Below are 18,485 nucleotides of genomic sequence, written 5' to 3'. Positions count from 1 at the left end.
GCCTTCCTGTTTCTCCCGAGTGTGTCTCCCTATCTTTCCCTCTCCGTCTGAGCGCCGCTCGGTGTTTACGCTGCCCTCAGAAGGCTCCACAGTTTCTGTCATCTCACGCCAGCCAAACACACTCCGAGCTTTATTAAACAGCTCAGATCGAGGGGTCTCGCGCGTCTCCGTGGAAACGGTTGGCGCACGTGATAGGCGCGTAGTGAAACGCGCTCGTTGTTTGAACGGGGGGAAGTGACACGGCCGTGGTAACGCGCGGAGTAGACGGCTCCAGCCACAACAAACTACTGCGCACGAAGCTCGGGAGGCCGTCGCCAGCCACCGGTTCTTCTCTGGCAGTACACGTACGTGCGTCTGACAGCCCTTAAAAGCAGCAGATGACAGTGTTTTTTCCCCTTCATTTTCCCGAGTCACCCATCGGCTTCGGGAGTGTTTGTATATTTATTTGTATAGTTATGCTATTTATTTTATTTTTTTAAGAGAAATGTTTTACCATGGTCTGACCATCAAACAAGCCCTAGTGTGTGTGTGTGTGTGTGTGTGTGTGTGATTTAAAAACAAATGCATCCTGGCACATTGGAACAGCTGAAGCTGCAGTCTGAGTGGTTGCCCTCACACACCTGTCCAAATGTAAATGCTGGCACAATGGCAGACTAATCGAGGACACACACACACACACACACACACACACACACACACACACACACACACACACACTGCTGTGGCCAAACGGGAGGCTTGCCCGAGAGGAGGGGGAATTACCTCGCCTCTGTTTTCGGTTTTAATTCCCACCTCAAATGGAAGGGGACAGAGGGGAAGCGGAAAACTGTATCCTGGAGAATTTAATAAGAGGGGGAGATCTGGATGGATCACAAGCCTCATCCACACCGAAGACAAACGATGAGTGGTGAAGGAGCTGGTCTCTCCCTCCCTCCTCTTCCTCGGGCCTCCTGAGCCGAGGCTTTCATTCCGGGGAGATTACAGAAGCATGGTGAGACTCAGGCCTGTCGAGAGGCTTTTATTCATATTTATATGCATATGAAACAAGCCCAGCTCGGAGTGGGTTAGCGGCTGGTGCAGCTTCTCCTGACTGGGCCGCAGGAGCCGGGCTTGGGGCATGGTCCACGTGGCTAAGCTTTGAAATGCTGCAACTAGCATGGAACAGATCAGTGCATGGGCGTGTGTGTGTGTATGTGTGTGTGTGTGTTCGATTTACAATGGGCTCAATATCAAGGTTAAAGGCTCCGGAGTGTGTGGATGCGTGAGGCGGCCCAGCGGACACCTTGAGACGCTGCTCGCCAGAGAGAGACCGGGGAGCGGGAGTAATCCCTCATAAATAATAGATAACCAAATCTTCTAAAACACAACTTGCCAGCCATGGCCCGGTGACAACAGCTCTCACACAGGCCTGGGTCAAACCTCCATTAATGCACATTTATATCCAGGAAACAGGGGTCACCGGTGTTCATGCTGTGTGTGCAAGCCAGCTGCCGCAGAGTCTGATTAACCTGGGTGTTGTCGTCCAACACGGCCCACGAGGTCCGGATCTGCCCACATCACTCCGCTTAGCAGAACTCCCAGTGTCCTCGTTAAACACACGATCAGCAGGTGAAACGTAACATACATGAGCTGTACGGGGCTAACGAGATACGGAAGTAGAACACGAGTGAAATATTCGCGTGCTAATTGGTTCAGCGGTCGTGCATCACGTAGGAAAACCTGAAATAGACGAAGCATTATGGAGCTACTTCGAAAGATCTGAGGCGATTAAAGAAGTAATTTGTGGTCTGTCAGTGCATACACATTTCAGATTCAGAGCTTTATTTATGCTGAGAGTTAAGGGAACTAAAAGTTGAGTTACAAATCCCAGTGCAATATTCAATATGAAATAAATATATCACAAAAGACAAGACATAAGGAAAAGTGCAGTGTCACATTGATTGTAGCACAAATGAAAGATTCACACTTCTCTGAAGAAATCAACTGAAGTAAAAATCAACACACACTGCGATGCGATACTCCCAATCAAACTTTTTGGTGGAAAATAGAATGTATGACTAAATGACTTTGAATTTGTAAGTATATCTGCATCTAACTGTCAACTAACATGCAGTGGGGAAGACTAGTATGCAACTTTATAAAGAAAACTTTATTTTTACTCTGCTGCCTTGGGTAAAAGGTTTTCAGTAAGTGGAGATCTTCAGGTTCGGTGTGTGCAGTTCTCTGAATACTATAGTATGTGCTGCAGATATACTTTTGTGCTCTGTGTGGTGTTCAAATAATTTGAGTCGTTTTTGGCTGACAGGAGGGATGCTGAGATGAGGTGCTCACCTGTCATTTGTGTGCCCTGATTAGAGTAGGTGTAATTGTACAATCAGACCCAAATCAAGAACTGGATTCTGAGTCATTAGAACCAATTATATCAACAACCTTTTTAAAGCTGCCTTACTGTGCGTCTCTACTTTATCTTGGGTGTGTGGGTGGGTGTGTGAGTAGTGAGTGCACACACACAGCCTTTTAAACAATGTCCCTGATGAGATTCCCCCCAGATGGACCGTGCTCCCAGGAGAGTGTGTGATGAGATTTGCAGGTGTTTAACAGTTAATCCATCAGTGGAACACACACACACACACACACGCAGGCTCTCACGGACACGCTTGACAGGGGCCATGGCCCTCTGTGCAGAGAACAGGCAGAAGACTCATGATCCATGCAGGCATAATTAAGGACAGCTTCTCCCAGGAGATGAGCCCCCCCCCCCAACCCACCCCTGCCCAAGCAAAGCACATCTCTCTTCCTCCCTCCTTTTCTTTCTTCCTTACACACACACACACACACACACACACACACACACACACACACACACACACATGCACACACACGTGCGCACATAATTACAAACAAGGAATATACCAGATGAATCACAGAGGAGGGGGAGCAACATAACCGAATGGCTCGGTTCTCCCCCCTTCTGTTTGTTTGCTTGGCACTTTTTTAATGCATTGAGGTATTTAAAGCACTCATTGTTTTCCTCTTAAGCTTGCAAACTAATTGTGTGTTTAATTATTTTCCCACAATAGTATTGGATTTTCCCTGGGAACTCATGCCCGCTAAGCCCCTCATAATGACTGTCAATTTGGCATTAAGTGTTTAGCAGATTAAGGATTAAGAGAGAACCAGGGTGCACGAAATGTCATCTCCGCTCTCGTCGGCGCCCCAACGTAAAGGTGTTGTTTTCAACCCAATATATTGTAAATCCCATTAACAAAGCCTACCGTAATGATCCATGACTCCCATAATGCTACCCTGTGTCTAATGACGGCCGTGTCTCACGTCTGCAGCTACCGCGGTGGTGGTGCGCTGGTCCAGCTGTGATGGATGGAGGTGCGGACGAAGCCGGTGCTCTCACACCTGATGTACGGCTAGTCCTGCAGACCAAAGAAACGTGCGACCTCAAAACATTCGTTCACTGGCTGGAGGGAAGTTCAAAATAGTGTGGGCATGTGTGGAAGAGAGGAGAGAGATAGAGGAGAGACAGCAGAGGAGAGGAGAGGAAAGGAGAGAGAGAGGAGAGAGAAGAGACAGGAGATCAGAGGAGAGGAGAGAGAGAGGAGAGAGGAGAGGAGAAGAAAGAGAGAGGAGGAGAGAGGAGAGAGACAGGAGACGATAGGAGAGGAGACGAAAGAGAGAGGAGAGAGGAGAGAGAAGAGATGAGAAACAGGAGAGGAGAGGAGAGAAAGAGGAGAGGAGAGAAGCGAGAGGAGAGTGGAGAGAGAGGAGAGAGAGAGAGAGAGAGAGAGAGGAGAGAGAAGAGATGAGAAACAGAGGAGAGGAGAGAAAGAGGAGAGGAGAGAAGCGAGAGGAGAGGGGAGAGAGAGAAGAGAGAGAGAGGAAAGAGATGAGAGAAGATAGAGAGGAAAGAAGAGAGAGAGGAGAGGGAGGAAGCAACTCTTCTGTAGTTCCTAACTGCAGAGGCCGTGATGTTCAGCGCTCTTCAGAAATCCATGCCATCACCCTGATGCTTCCAGCAGCTGCACCCAGTGTCTACTCAAAGCTGTATTTGATTAATCTTCCAAAAAGTCCTGCCTTAAATACCCTCTCAAGACACCTACACACACACTCGGATGCACACAAACACACACACACGGACACAAGCACACACTCACACACTACTGAACAAGCCTTTTTTTTGGGTCACTGAACGATGGTTTCCAATAGATTTCCCTGTGCTCAGACACAGACATCCACACCCTCCTGTTCTGATCAGAATTAGGGGACTGGACTGGATGTGATTTGGTTTGGGAACCAACCTTGTTGGTTCAAATAAGGTAGCTATTGTTTCATAAGCTGGAAAAAAAACTTGAGCATTAGGAAGGAAAAAATACCCCAAACAATAGAGCTAAAAGTTGCATGCATTTTTTCTCAAGGACAGAATCTCCGTGCTATAACATATTTAATAACCACACAGACATGCTTACTCAACGAGACAAAAGATCGTTGACTTGCAAGCTCTGTGTAACATACTATGTACCGATGATTTGATCAGAAATACCTTTTCTACTAGCACTTCTAAACCACCTGTTGCCATGCAGAATCTATTAAAGCCACCCCCTTTCCTATCACCATCAATCAGCCTCTGACCACAGGGCTGCCATTGGTCAGAAACATTTGGGTGACTGACCACTCCTGACCCAGCAGTGATACTGACGTGTAAAAATTCCAGCACCCACATTTGTGCCTGACAGACACATTTCATTGCGACACTCACTAGCATCCCGCTAGCATGTCTGTGTCACGGCCGCACCGAGATGGGTTCAAATGACGTCCAATCAGCAGGTGGTTTTAGGATAGAAACTGGCCAATGATGAGGAGGGTAAAGAAAGGGTGATGAACTGTGCCCACAGGGCTGCAGTCTGTAACTGGACACTTAGAAATGCACAGGTGAGACGGATATACCGAATAAATTGGCCAGTGAATATAGGTATGAGGACCGTGTTTCTAATAAAGTGGCTGAGTGAGTGAGTATTTTAAGGTCGTCATCAATATTTTAAGGCAGCAGGGAAACGAGTGGATGCTGCTGTCTGTTTGAGAGCACAGGATCCCTCTCTCTGTGAGGAGCAGTGTAGAGCTAAACCGCTAAGAGAGCACAGGATCCCTCTCTCTGTGAGGAGCAGTGTAGAGCTAAACCGCTAACACCTGGAGCCCTGCGTGTCATTCGTGGGGTTTTCTTTTCTTATGTGTGCATGTATATATATACATATATATATATATATATATATATATATATATATATATATATATATATATATATATATATATATATATATATATGTGTGTGTGTGTGTGTGTGTCTGTGTGCATGCATGCATGTGCAGGCCTTTCTGGAATACGGGACCATATGGCAGCATCATGTTGTTGGCTTGTAAAATAGCCTAAAATCACATTTGGCTGCAGATAACGAAGTGTCTGAGCAGGTGAACCAGGAACAGTCAGTTGCCACTTTCCTACTGGAACAGCTCGGCAGGGTCAGCAGCTGCAGAGAGGCGTCTGCAGACAGGTGTGTGTGTGGGGCGGCATGCGCACGCATGTGTTTTCAGTGTAGGCCTCGGGCGGCAGAGACGGATACACGGAGCAGTGAAGGGTTCGTCTGTCGCGCTGATGTGCAGTATAGGTCATGTGACATGGAGCCTTGTTAACTGAGGGTGTTTCGGCCCGGGGCAGATGTGCAACCTGAAAAGACTGGGGCGTGGCTACCTGATGTGGGGGTGTGGCTACCTGATGTGGGGGTGGGCCTACCTGATGTGGGGGTGTGTCAATTTGATGTGGAGGTGGGTCTATCTGATGTGGGAGTGGGTCTACCGGTTTACCCAGTGCAGGGTTGGGTATTCCCCAACACACAGTTGGGTATTCCCGACACGTGATTGGTCTACGCAATACAGGATAGGTCTATGTGACACAGGATTGGTCTACACAATACAGGATAGGTCTATGTAACACAGGATTGGTCTACGCCAGGGGTGGCCAACCCGCGGCTCGCGAGCCGCATGTGGCTCTTTGCCTGGTTTCATGCGGCTCCCCAGCCGGTCCGCGGGTTCACCTGCACAAACGGGGCGACACACTGCTACATTTTCGTGGTGCGCGGTTAGTTTACAAGCCTAGCGAGCCGCTAATACACCCCCCCCCCCCCCCCCAACAGATTACACTCGCCCATGTACGATGTGGCTCTTTGCCGTAACACAGTAAGAAAAGTGGCTCTTGGTCTATGACGGGTTGGCCACCCCTGGTCTATGCAATACAGGATAGGTCTATGTGACACAGGATTGGTCTACGCAATACAGGATAGGTCTATGTGACACAGGATTAGTCTACGCAATACAGGATAGGTCTATGTGACACAGGATTGGTCTACGCAATACAGGATAGGTCTATGTGACACAGGATTGGTCTACGCAATACAGGATAGGTCTACCTATCCAATGCAGGCTTGGGCTTATGTATGGAGGTTCTCTTTGAGCCCTGTATGATTGGTGTCACCCTCTCAAACACCTACTGCTGTTTCTCAGTGCCAGTTACATCTCTAGCAAAGTCACAGTCAATGCGTACCAAGCCAAGGTTCCATCTGCCAAGACGCCGTGGGTGTGATCAGCGGACCTGCTAGCTGTTGTCCGTACTGCGGTCCCCAGCTTCCCTCTCATTGATCTGGTGATCTTCTGGATTCCAGGCAGATTAGGGCTGGAACTGTATCATCTGTGCACGGTCTGTGTCGTTAGCGCCGCGCTGACGCTACGCTAGCTCTCATCACGCTGGTTAAAGCAGGAGGAGACGAACCAGATTGGTGACGGCACTGTAATGCAGCACAGAGCCAAGAGAGGTCAGGGGAGTGCTACGTCTCCGTCACGCCTGCCTCTGTCACGCCTGCCTCCATCATTGGAGGTGACGCGGGAGCGCTCCGTCTCCACAAATCCATCAGCAGCACACACGGATTTCAGCAGATTGCATGAGAAATTAGATGTTTTTGTGTAATTTATGTATAAAAGATGAACAATATGTCCGTTTCAGGCATAAAGCATTCTTTTACACTTTGAGAACTGTGAGCTTAACCAAACATTATTTGATGATGGAAATATCCTCTATTATTAAAGTGGTGGGCTCCGCGCGCTCTGTGATTACGAGCACTAAAGTAACTTTTTTTCCATGGCAACAGTGATTTGTGTCAGTGGTCATGACTCATCTCCATTGTTACCACAAGCTGTCATCTGAAACACACCGCTCTGCTGACGACATAAAATGGCATATTCAGGAATGGGAAAACTATTAGTATGTAATCATGAAGCTAACTGTTCATTTAAGTGTGTGTGTGTGTGTGTGTGTGTGTGTGTGTGTGTGTGTGTGTGTGTGTGTGTGTGTGTGTGTGTGTGTGTGTGTGTGTGTGTGTATAAAATAAGTGACTGGGGCACTTTGGGCTATGACCTCTAACCTGGAGACTCTAACACAGGGGTACTCAACTGGCGGACCGCGGTCCGGATCCGGACCCGAACGCAGTCCTGTCCGGACCCAATCTCATTCCTGATTAACTGGATACGGACCAAAACAAAACCGTAGCATTTATTTCAGGGCTATTGAAAAAACACTCCGTCATGAGTGTTACGTTTGCCACCCCCGCTCAACAACTTACGTTCGCTACCCCCCGCTCAACAACAAGCCTGCCTGGTTGACGCTTCGCGAGCGGCGCGAGGGTCCGCGCGGCAAAAATTACGTAATCGCTGTGGCTCCGCGTGTGCGCGAGTGCCTCGCGCGCTGTCGGTTCGAGAGGTCGTGCACCTCCCGAATTTTGTAACTTCGCGCCGCGCTTCAGCGCAATGAACAAAGTCACGTTTTCAGGGTTCATACACCTTTATAAGGTGGAATTAAAGCACTTGTACGTCACTTTCAAGGTCCATTTCAATATTTCCCAGCATGTTAAACATAATTACGTTAAATATTTATACATATACTCGAAATAATTCGCTTTTTATCACATTATTTAATGGTTGTTTATTTAAAAAACGCCCAATCTTCACGTCTTCACGTTCTCTCATGTTTCGTCCTGGAATTACAAGAGGCTCGTATTTGTTAACCTAATACAAGAGAACTATTCAGTCAGACAGCTATTTGTTGTGAAACCAAGTAGTTACAATTTCAAGCATTTTAAAGTACTTTAACCTAAATTCCAGCACTTTTCAAACCTGAAACATATAGCAACATTAAAATTGGTCAGGTAAATGTTCATTCCCCTGTTTTGAGGGGTGTTTCTACCACATATCGTTTCGGACAAAACGCCTATCGTTTCGGAGAACACTGCAGTAACGCTCGCGAAAGTATAAACGCCTCCACCGTTCGCACCCCCCCGCTCAACAACTTACGTTCGCCACCCCCGCCGCACCGGACCTCAGGTCACAGGTATCTGCCAAAATTGGACCGCGGACAAATTTAGTTGAGTACGCCTGCTCTAACATATCCCAGACTGAATGATGTTGGTCTCGGGCCAGAAGACCTCCGTCCCAATAACAGTGACCGCATGCTCCACCCTCAAACTCCCAGACCTCTGGTAGAAGGTCAGAGTGTGAGGCCAAAGATTAGGACCTTTGAAAAGCCCAAAAATGTGGAGTGGGTGTTGCGTTCAATTCAACTGCCCATCAAATGATTTTTCCCTTTAAGAAACCAAGACCTCAGGCAGGCGTGTTGAGTGCAGAGCAATTAGAGGTTGAGCTGAAAGGGAGACATTCATGAAAGGTTTTATGGCTGCATTTCTCCAGCATATTTGCACTCAACTGAGCAAGAAGTATCAGCACTTTGGTTTAAATTTATTTTGATGAAAAACTATTCTCTGCTTAATTTCCCAAAATGTCAGCAATGTCGCAAAATGGTGTGCGTCTTGGGTGAGATCATTTATGATCTGGGCATCATTTGATATACCCAAAAATATAATATGCTTTATTTTACTGACTAAAATAAGCATGTAATTACTTGAATTATTATTGAATAAATGAAGCAAAGAGGACTTGTAGGGGAAGCAAAATATTTTCAGAGTGCACGATAAAAATGTCCCTAGAAATAAAAGATCTCTATGGTGCATCTACTGCAAAGGTACCACAGGAAATTTATATATATATTTACATTTTTGAAAAATGTCTTCAAAAAAGAAGCATGTTTTCAGAGATTCATGATTGAAATAAATGTCAAGTTGTTTTTCAGATTAGATAAAAGCTAATTTATTGAAATCAATGGTACAGGAGCAAATGGGTGAAGGCGCAGACCAGCTATATTAGTTACAGTAAATAATTGTATATTACATTATTTCAATTGGTAATATAAAGTTTAGTCTAGCTTGGCATAGCCCACTGTTAAACATCGTTTCTCAAATCATTTTGGATTTCCTAGCAACATTTGGAACGATGTTTACAGACTATTAAATATGACAAGAGATGTTTGCGCCAGGATGGAATGGATTCGATAATGAAATGACAGACACTGTACACATGCACACAATATGTCAAGCTGAGATTCAATTTATTTATTTCTTTATTTATTATTATCAGTTATCACAGATTTGGCACTTTTTTTTGGTAATAGCTATCTGACAGTTGCTTTTGTAAGGTGTCAACATGCTTGATGTGGTTAGTGTTGTAGCAAGTAGCCCAACAGAAATGAGCAATACGGAGCCAAGAAATGTCACTTGCTAACAGCTAAAATATCGGGTGTCCTCTTTAATGGTTCCAGGTTAGTTCTACAAGACCAGGAATGCAGTGGAGAGGTGGGGTAGGGGGGCTTAGATGGGTCCATCCATCATAAATAATGAACACTCTCCATACACATTAATCCAGGAAATGACTATATAATGGTACCACGAGGAATGACGAGCTATATATGGCAGATGTCTATCTTATCAATTAACGAACGTGTGCACACGTGTGCAGGCACGTGACCCCCCTCAAGCACCGAAAAAGAAAAAGAAAAGAACAAGAAAGACCCAGAAGGTGTGAGAAGAAGGAAAAACCAAGGTTAGAGCATTAGGGCTGGACAATACCATGCTTGAGAGAGAGAGAGAGAGAGAGAGAGAGAGAGAGAGAGAGAGAGAGAGAGAGAGAGAGAGAGAGAGAGAGAGAAAGAAAGCTGAAACTGAGTGGGTAGTCATTAGAGTTAGCAGCCAGTGGTTGTTTGTTGTTGGTCTAAGTGGTGACTAATGAAATCAGATTGACATGGCTGTTCTGATGAGGAGTACTTGGGATGCCATTAAAGCACTCTTCTATCATTCCGTTGACCTCTTCGCCTGCAGCCCCACATCCATCTCTCCCTCCGCCCCTCCCGCGCACGGCCAGAATGGAGGGAGGAGAACCCAACACACGGAAGATAGAAATAGCGCAGCGTAGAAAGACGGAGTCACAGAGAGGTCCCCTAGCTGAAAACGAGGTGAACTGTACTATATGTGTAATGCTGGACTGTCTGTGGTATGCGGAGGGCATCGTCTGCAGTGGCTATTTTAGAGTGGGGGGGGGGGTAGATTTAAACAGGATGGCTATTGAGCCGGTCTCGCGCAAATCGTCAGGGAATTCTCAGGTCACCGAGGTGGATGAAAATGGAGTGTGTATGTCTGTGTGTGCGCGTGTGTGGCCGTACGTGTGTGTACTCTGACGAAGCACATCAATAGGATATCATCCCAGTTAATCTGTCCTCTATTTTCCATCGTACCCTTCATGCACAGACATATATACACACACACACACACACACACACATATATATATATATATATATATATATATATATATATATATATATATATAGAGAGAGAGAGAGAGAGAGAGAGAGAGAGAGAGAGAGAGAGAGAGAGAGAGATATGCGCACACATACCGTTCGATCAAGGAGTCACCTGCCAATGAACCTGTTCTGTAATTGGATGGGTAATATAAAGGGGGTGTGGCTGTTTCCAGACAGAGCCATAGGAACTACTCAGTAAATAACCCCAAGTAGCCGACTTACAGAGACAGAGAAAAACAGACAGACTTGTTTGCTGGACATTTGCTGTGTGCACTAGGAGGGAAAGTGTTTATTTTGGTCTATATTTATCTTATTGTTCCCTTCCTACAAGTACACTAAATGTCAGTGTTTCTGCTGTGTACTTTAAAGGGCACCTTATTTTAGAATGCAGCCAATGTATGTTATGTTAACTGAACTCAAATGCCCCTTTGAAATCACAACATGGTTGTGGTAGAGCATGTGTACTTCAGTGGACATCAGGACTCGTGTTATCAGAAGTTAATTACTTCCATGAGAGTCACCCTTGGTGAGCAGGTCTGAGAGGAGACATCTGATAAAGAGGCGTCCAGTAGACAGGGCTTCCGTAAATAAGAATACCCCCCCGCCCAGATGAGGAATACTGAGATACACTGCAGGAGCTAGACCTGGGGGCGGTGTCTGTGGGTGTCTGTGGGTGTCTGCTGGTCAGGCCACCCACATAACCCAGCTGGCCTCAGGATCACCACCACCTGTGTGGCAAAAGAGGTTCAGGTACAGCGCTAGTCAGGTGTGGCAGGTCAGGTGTGGCAGGTCAGGTGTGGCAGGTCCGGGTGACACGATTGCAGACCTTGGTGATAGAAATCGACTTTGTTAATGTGCAACATCACTTGGGGTGCAGGAAAGAGAGAGTCATCATTTCTGTGTGAGATGCTATGGATATGGACAAGATATTGTCAGCCATACAGCAACGCTCAGCTCCAAATCTCTCTGTTAATAATCACTCTTCCCCTTCACAGTACTAGCAAAAAGGGGAACTCAGAGGAACCAGGCTATGGGCCGGCTGTCGGAGCTCTTGCTAATGGACAAGAGGATTAAGTTAAAACAATTAAAGTCTCATGGAGGACAGTTCCCTGAAGAAGACTGTTGTGTGCTTGTGGACACTAAATAGCAGTTCTGTGTGTTCACACTTTTTAGGGAATGTGAGAGAAATGCTTGGAGAACCTCCTACTGACTACAGATGCTGTTAGGGGACCGACTCGCCCGTGCTGGGAACCACGGAGACATCAGGAGGGTGGGAGCTTTGGGACATCCATGCTGGAGAGACGTGGCTTTCCTAGTAGGAACCAGAGTGGGGAAATATTTTTAGCTTTCTGTGCAAATCATGGCAAATTAAAGCAAGTTATGGAAATACACGTTGTTCAAACACAAGGATACTCATAAGGATAAATGTTACCAGAGCAGCTATTGTGATCAAATCAGATGCCTTAAGGCCATATGTTGTGGTCACGTAAGACAGGGGCAGACGTATTATCAGATGACCTGATCAAAAGGGATTTTGGCCAGAGAGATCTGGTGAGTCCAGCAGTGCCTTTCCACTGACCCGGGAACAGTCTGAATGGACCATGTTCAAATCCTCAATCATAGTGGCAGCTGCAAGAAACCTCAGGAGGGGATAATGCAGCATCATACAAGATGGTCTGACCAAGAGAGAGGAAGTGTTGACCTTAGTACTAACCTTAGTACTGACCTTAGTTAGTACTGACATTAGTACTGACCTTAGTATTGACCTTAGTACTGACCTAGGTTATCAATGACCTTAGTACTGACCTAGGTTAGTACTGATCTTAGTTTTGACCTTAGTACTGACCTAGGTTAGTACTGACCTTAGTACTGACATTAGAACTGGCCTAAGTACTGACCTTAAAACTGACCTTAGTACTGAATTTAGTACTGACCTTAGTATTAACCTTAATACTGACCTTAGCACTGACTTTAGTTAGAGCTGACATTAGTTAGTGCTGGCCTTAGTACTGACCTTGGTACTGACCTTAGGTATTGCTGACCTTAGTACTGGCCTTAGTTAGTACTGACCGTATTAAGTGCTGACCTTAGTTGAAATTGTTCAACAATGGAAAAAACTCTTTGAGGACCTCCTCAGCCTGGTGGACATGTCCTTATATCAGGAGGAAACGTCTGAAACTGACAGTGATTCAAATTCCATTATCTGTGGATGGAGTCACCATGGTTGTTAAAAAGGAGCATGGTGGAAAAGTAACAGAAGTGAGTGATATTTGAGAGTGAAGTCACTGCGTAGGGTTGGGTCATGTGGTTAAGACAACACTTTGATATCACTTGGAAAACAGGTGATAAGCTGAAGAGATGGTCCCTATATAAAAAGTAACCAGAGGGTATGATCCAATCATAGGGAAATAACACTCAGCCTCTCGAGGACAGCCTCAGAAAAAGTGAACCAGGTTACAAGAGGAACAGGGCAGTTTTTCCCATGTTGTGGAACAGTGGATCAGATATTTTTCCCTGCAGTTTTCTGAGGGATCGTGTGAGTATACCAGCCCAGTCTACATGTGCTTTGTGGTCTTGGAAAAAAGCATTTGACCGTGTAGCTCATCATGGGTTGTGAGAGCTGATGCAGGATTACAGAGTGTATGGGCTGTTGCTGTCTGGTGGTCCAGACACTGTTCAAATGCCGTGGCCACATTTTTGGTCCTTTGCTGTGGCTCTCAGGGTCTGCCTCCGCTCCCGTTTGTGCTTATCATGGAAAAGGTCCGTTTCAGAGCCAAACTCAAGTGAAGTGGTGTCCAGTATGGAGGCCAGAGGTGACGTTTCTTGTATTCCCAGTGGGTATTCCCAGTCTGTGATGGGGTGCAGAGCTCTTGAATGGTGGAAGGCCTCATGGTGTAGCCACTGCTCCTCAAGATTGAGAGGAGTCAACTGAGGTGGTTTGGACATCTTATAAATGCCCCCTGGTCTGCTCCCACTACAGCTGTTACAGGAGGGGTCCGGAGGCAGACCCGGAACCCACTAGAGGAATTACACCTCACAGCTGGAACAGGAGTATCTGGATGTCCCACCGGAGAATCTGAAGTCTGTCTCAGTAAATAGAAGTCTGGGCTAATCTTCTCAGCCTGCTACCACCACGATGATGATGATGATGATGATGATGATGATGATGATGATGATGATGATGATGATTATAATGATGATGATGACGACAATGGTAATGAATAATGGTGACGAACACAGATCATTAGTATATCAGTGGTAAACAGTATCACCAAACAAATAACTTATATATTTAAATAAAATGTAAAAAAAATGCACAATTTCAAGCACAACATTATTTGAATGTTGTCAGTTAAACGCCTGGTCTTGTTTGCATTGCTTTAAAAATATAAAGGTTTTTGACAAGTGGCTTCCAACCAAATCATTGGAAATACCTCCATTATGACAATTTGTCAGTATGCTCTGACATTCATATTTGTGCAAGCAAACTGTGTGTAATTTGGATTATGATTTGTTCTACACAGCTTGTGGCATTATTAAAATATTTGAGTGACAGCTCTTGTGACCAATGTCACAAACATATTAATATGAAAACCCTAATCTTTGGTTGAGGTCTTTTTGAAATATTACCCTCCATAGATTTCCATATGGCCTCATAAAAAACAAACAAACAAAAAATGACTTCATTTGTCCATAATAATTCCTATGTGGTAATTCAATAATTGAGACTGAGATGCATTATCTGGCTTGCTAGCTAATGAGAAGTTCCATAGAGCGTTCAATCTAGCTGGCTCAATGTCCTGGAAACCAAGAACATCTACATCTACAAGTAGTAATAATAGATCAATAGGTTAAAGTCATATATATCGCACATTGCACTGTGCTCTGTAATGGAAACCATAATGCATTAAACAGAAGTAAAACACCGAAGTAATTAGATACAGTTCAATTTTCTCTTTCTGCAGCACATTTCAAAAGAGCTCTGTTTTATCAAAGGAGTGCATTGTTTTTCAGGTGGGATGCATGTGTCTAGAGGCGGTTGAAAGCACAGCGAGGACGTGTGAGTGTGAGCACAGCGAGAACAGATGTTACACCGAGCGGGTCGAGTGGGCTTTGTGTCTCCCGTCTCCGTCTCCGAGGAAGAGCGCGGAGAGACAGAAGGACGTAGCGATGGCGGGGACAGTGCCGCGTCTGTCCTGTCAGATAAGTGCAGAGGGGGTTCTTCGAGGGCGGGGTGGTCGGGGGGGGTTGGTGGCGGTGGGGGCAGTAGTAAACACCCTCACCCATTTGCGATGCCAGCTGGGTGCATTCGCAGAAAATGCCAGTTTCTTCTTTGCTACACTTTGGCAGTGACGAGTGCGTTTGGAGCCTGCGGCTTCAATCAGGGTTCGACGTGCAAAAATAAATAAATAAATTTAAAAGATTTTTTACCTCGCATGCTTTCAAAGCACTTAGCAAAATTACATGGTTTTGAGGGTTTAGAGAGATGGTGAAGATACTTACCCTATAGGCCCTGTACAAAGGCAAGCTTTAATTCCAGTGTTTTTTTGTTGCTCGCTATATTTTTTTATCCTAATTCAAAGAGTCACTGATAACCCAGAATATCTGTGTTGGGTAGATAAAATGCAGCAAGTGGTGGAAAACAAGTCCTGTCCAGGTGTGAATGCTTTGTAAACAGTGCCACAGCACCTAGAGCTTTCTCCGAATCGATATGTGTCCTGTTCAAACTCATTTCTTTAGCACATTTGTGTCAGGATAAGACCTCTCTACAGGAAGGAGCATGACATAAAACCAGGCAGTGAATGGCCTAACCTGCAACTCCCCACATTCTCCACAAGTCACAAGAATAATGTTTACAAGATGGAAGGCCGTACGTGACAGACTCTGGTGGCCGAGTAAACAAGGGAGATGAGAAAAAAAATGAAAGGCAATCAGCTTGTCTTTCTTGGCCATCAACTTGCAACCCATATCTAAATAATCCCCAAGGTAAATGAAAACAGCAGGAGGTTTTTAACAAAAACCCTACCCTGGTCGTTACACTTCATGGGTTTAGGTCTGCTGTTAGGAAAGGATTATAGGATTAGCAACAGACTGACAATTCAAACCGGTGCCATTAGGGGGCGCTGGTCATCCAAAATATTTAATGTGCCCCAAATGTACCCCAAATTCTTTTTTAACTGCAATCAAGCATCTTTGTACAGAACCAGCCCTATTAAACGAAACTTCATCAACTAAATACCATGTTGGTTGATTTTGGCAGCTGCTAGGGTGCTGGTGAGACGTCCAGGACTAGACGTTGGAAATGTCGTGATGATTCAGGGCTCTACGATGGGCTCCCAATTACAGCACAGTCACACAAACAGTATACCGCACACTCAAAATACGAGGACTGGTTGCACCAGCTAGATAGCTAGCAATTAGGTCCTAGTGAAACGAGATAAGATAGCTTGTTAGGTTTCTGAAAGCTCCTTAACACCTGCATGAAATAGTGGCCTATTTTTATGACTTGAATGAAATAGTGGACTGTTTACGTGAGTAATTACAGGTTTGCAGAAATCACACAATCACATAAAACGCCTCCACGCTACTAAATAAACATGAGGCACAGTGACACTGCACTTTTAAACAACAACAGTGCACTCCACGCTGAGCATCAGGTACAAAATGACGGTGTTAATGGAGAGGGAGCGTGGTAATGAAACACTGTAAGCACACTGTGTAACGTCGGTCAGGGTGGCTGGAAAGAAACCACAGTGCGGTTCACAGAAAATAAACACACACACTAAAACTTCCCGCCAAACCAAAACGTGGTTATGGCACATCTGGGAGCTCAAAGTCCCCCCCCCCCCCCCCCCCCACCATCTCTGTTGTCCAGGTTGAAGATGGACAGATAGCACAGGGCTTGAGGAAACAGAGAGGAGAAGCTGGGAAAGACCTCATCAGCCAAACCGCCGGAGTGCCGGTGGCCGACGCCAAGTTGCGTGCGTAAGGAACTGGGAGAAGTACGCGCGGAATGCGATTTTTCGCCATGCGGCCCGGGAATATCTGGACTCCGACTGCACTGTTCTCTTTAAACCCCATAAAACTTCAGCAAATGTTTCCCCTAACGATTTGTTTATTCGTACACTTTTCTTTCTTGCTTTCTATTTCTTTTTCACTTACTTTCCTTTTTGTTTAATCATCGAGCTCAGCAAATCTCTCCCCATGTCACTCTGTCTATCAATCTATTCCTCACCCTGTCTATCAAGCCATCCATCCATCTCTCTCTCTCTCTCTCTCTCTCTCTCTCTCTCTCTCTCCGTCTCTCTCTCTCTCTCATTCCCTCTCTTCCAGCAGCTGCACCGGTGTCAGTGGCTCACATTCATTATCCACCGGCCTTGGCTCGTGACGCTCCTTTCTCTCTTCCGCGCCGCTCAATTACTCTGTCTTCCCGGAGCGAGCCCCAGTGTCAGGCTACTGTAATGACTTTCGGATTATCTGTCCGTCCGTGATGAATGAGATGGAAATGTGGCGCTGGCGTTCCGGGGCCCTGGCACGGGCCCAGACGGGCATGCGGGGGTGGGGGTGGGGTGTCCATGGCACAGGAACACAGAGAAACCTTCCACCACAACCAGCGTGGTACACGTGACAGCGGGGCAGCTCCCTCTGCATGACCACGGGCACCCTGGGGCGTGCCTGGGTCAGAACCGGGCAACGTTTGAGCCAGACAATCGCTCTGTTTTTTTGTAGTTGCTGTGGTTTTTATTGTGGAGATACAGAATTCACCGCTGAGCGAAGACCAAGTGCCAACCAAACTTGATCCCATGTATCCTGTTTAATTAATTAGCATTTGGACATGGGTGTATATTACCCTGATTAACTCAAAAACACAAATGTATTTAGGGCCATAGAATAACTCATTTGGAACTAGTATCTATGACACAAACTTTTTTGTATACATGTCATGTGGTTAAGGATTACTTTGACCTATTTAAAGGCTAAACCACCAAGCAGAGCCCCAGGTAAGTGACCCCAAGTGATCCCAGCGTAAGTGACCCCAGTGCAGTGACCGCCAACTAGGGTTGCAACGGTATGAGATTTTCACGGTATGATAACCGTCTCAGAAAATACCGCGGTATCACGGTTATCACGGTATCACAGTTAGTTTGTATATTATTAAAAGATACACTGACCCTTAAAGAAATTACAACAAGTTAATTTTGTTCAATTAACTATTTATTGTAGAAACCTGGAACTATTGTATACAAAATGTGTCCTTTAAAAAAATAAGCTGTACACATGTTTATATAAATACTGCAAAATTAGAGAAACCTAAATCATGGATTTCAGTACAATTATTTAAGTTTAAATTATTTAATATCTGATAAACTCAGCCTGGGTCAGTGTCTGATCAACAACTGTCGTAAACGTCCGTTGTACTGCCAAGTTGGAATATAACCAGATACTGCAGAAAGAGAGGATTTATTTCTGACATCATCACAATAGAGATTTCTATTTTAAGGCTTTCACACAGAGTCTGGTTTTAACATTTCAAAAACAGGTACGCTAGAATTTGAACGCATGTAAATTAATGGCGTCTTTCACATCCAGCGAAAGCAAGGACCATAAAAAGCTAGGTTTATACTTTCACTAGTGACCGTAGCGCGCGACTCGGCACAGTTCTTTTGTCTTACGTTAACAAATACGAGC

This window comes from Brachyhypopomus gauderio, chromosome 11, assembly GCF_052324685.1.
Source record: "Brachyhypopomus gauderio isolate BG-103 chromosome 11, BGAUD_0.2, whole genome shotgun sequence".
NCBI classification, from domain to species: domain Eukaryota; kingdom Metazoa; phylum Chordata; class Actinopteri; order Gymnotiformes; family Hypopomidae; genus Brachyhypopomus; species Brachyhypopomus gauderio.
This window is presented reverse-complemented; position numbering follows the sequence as displayed.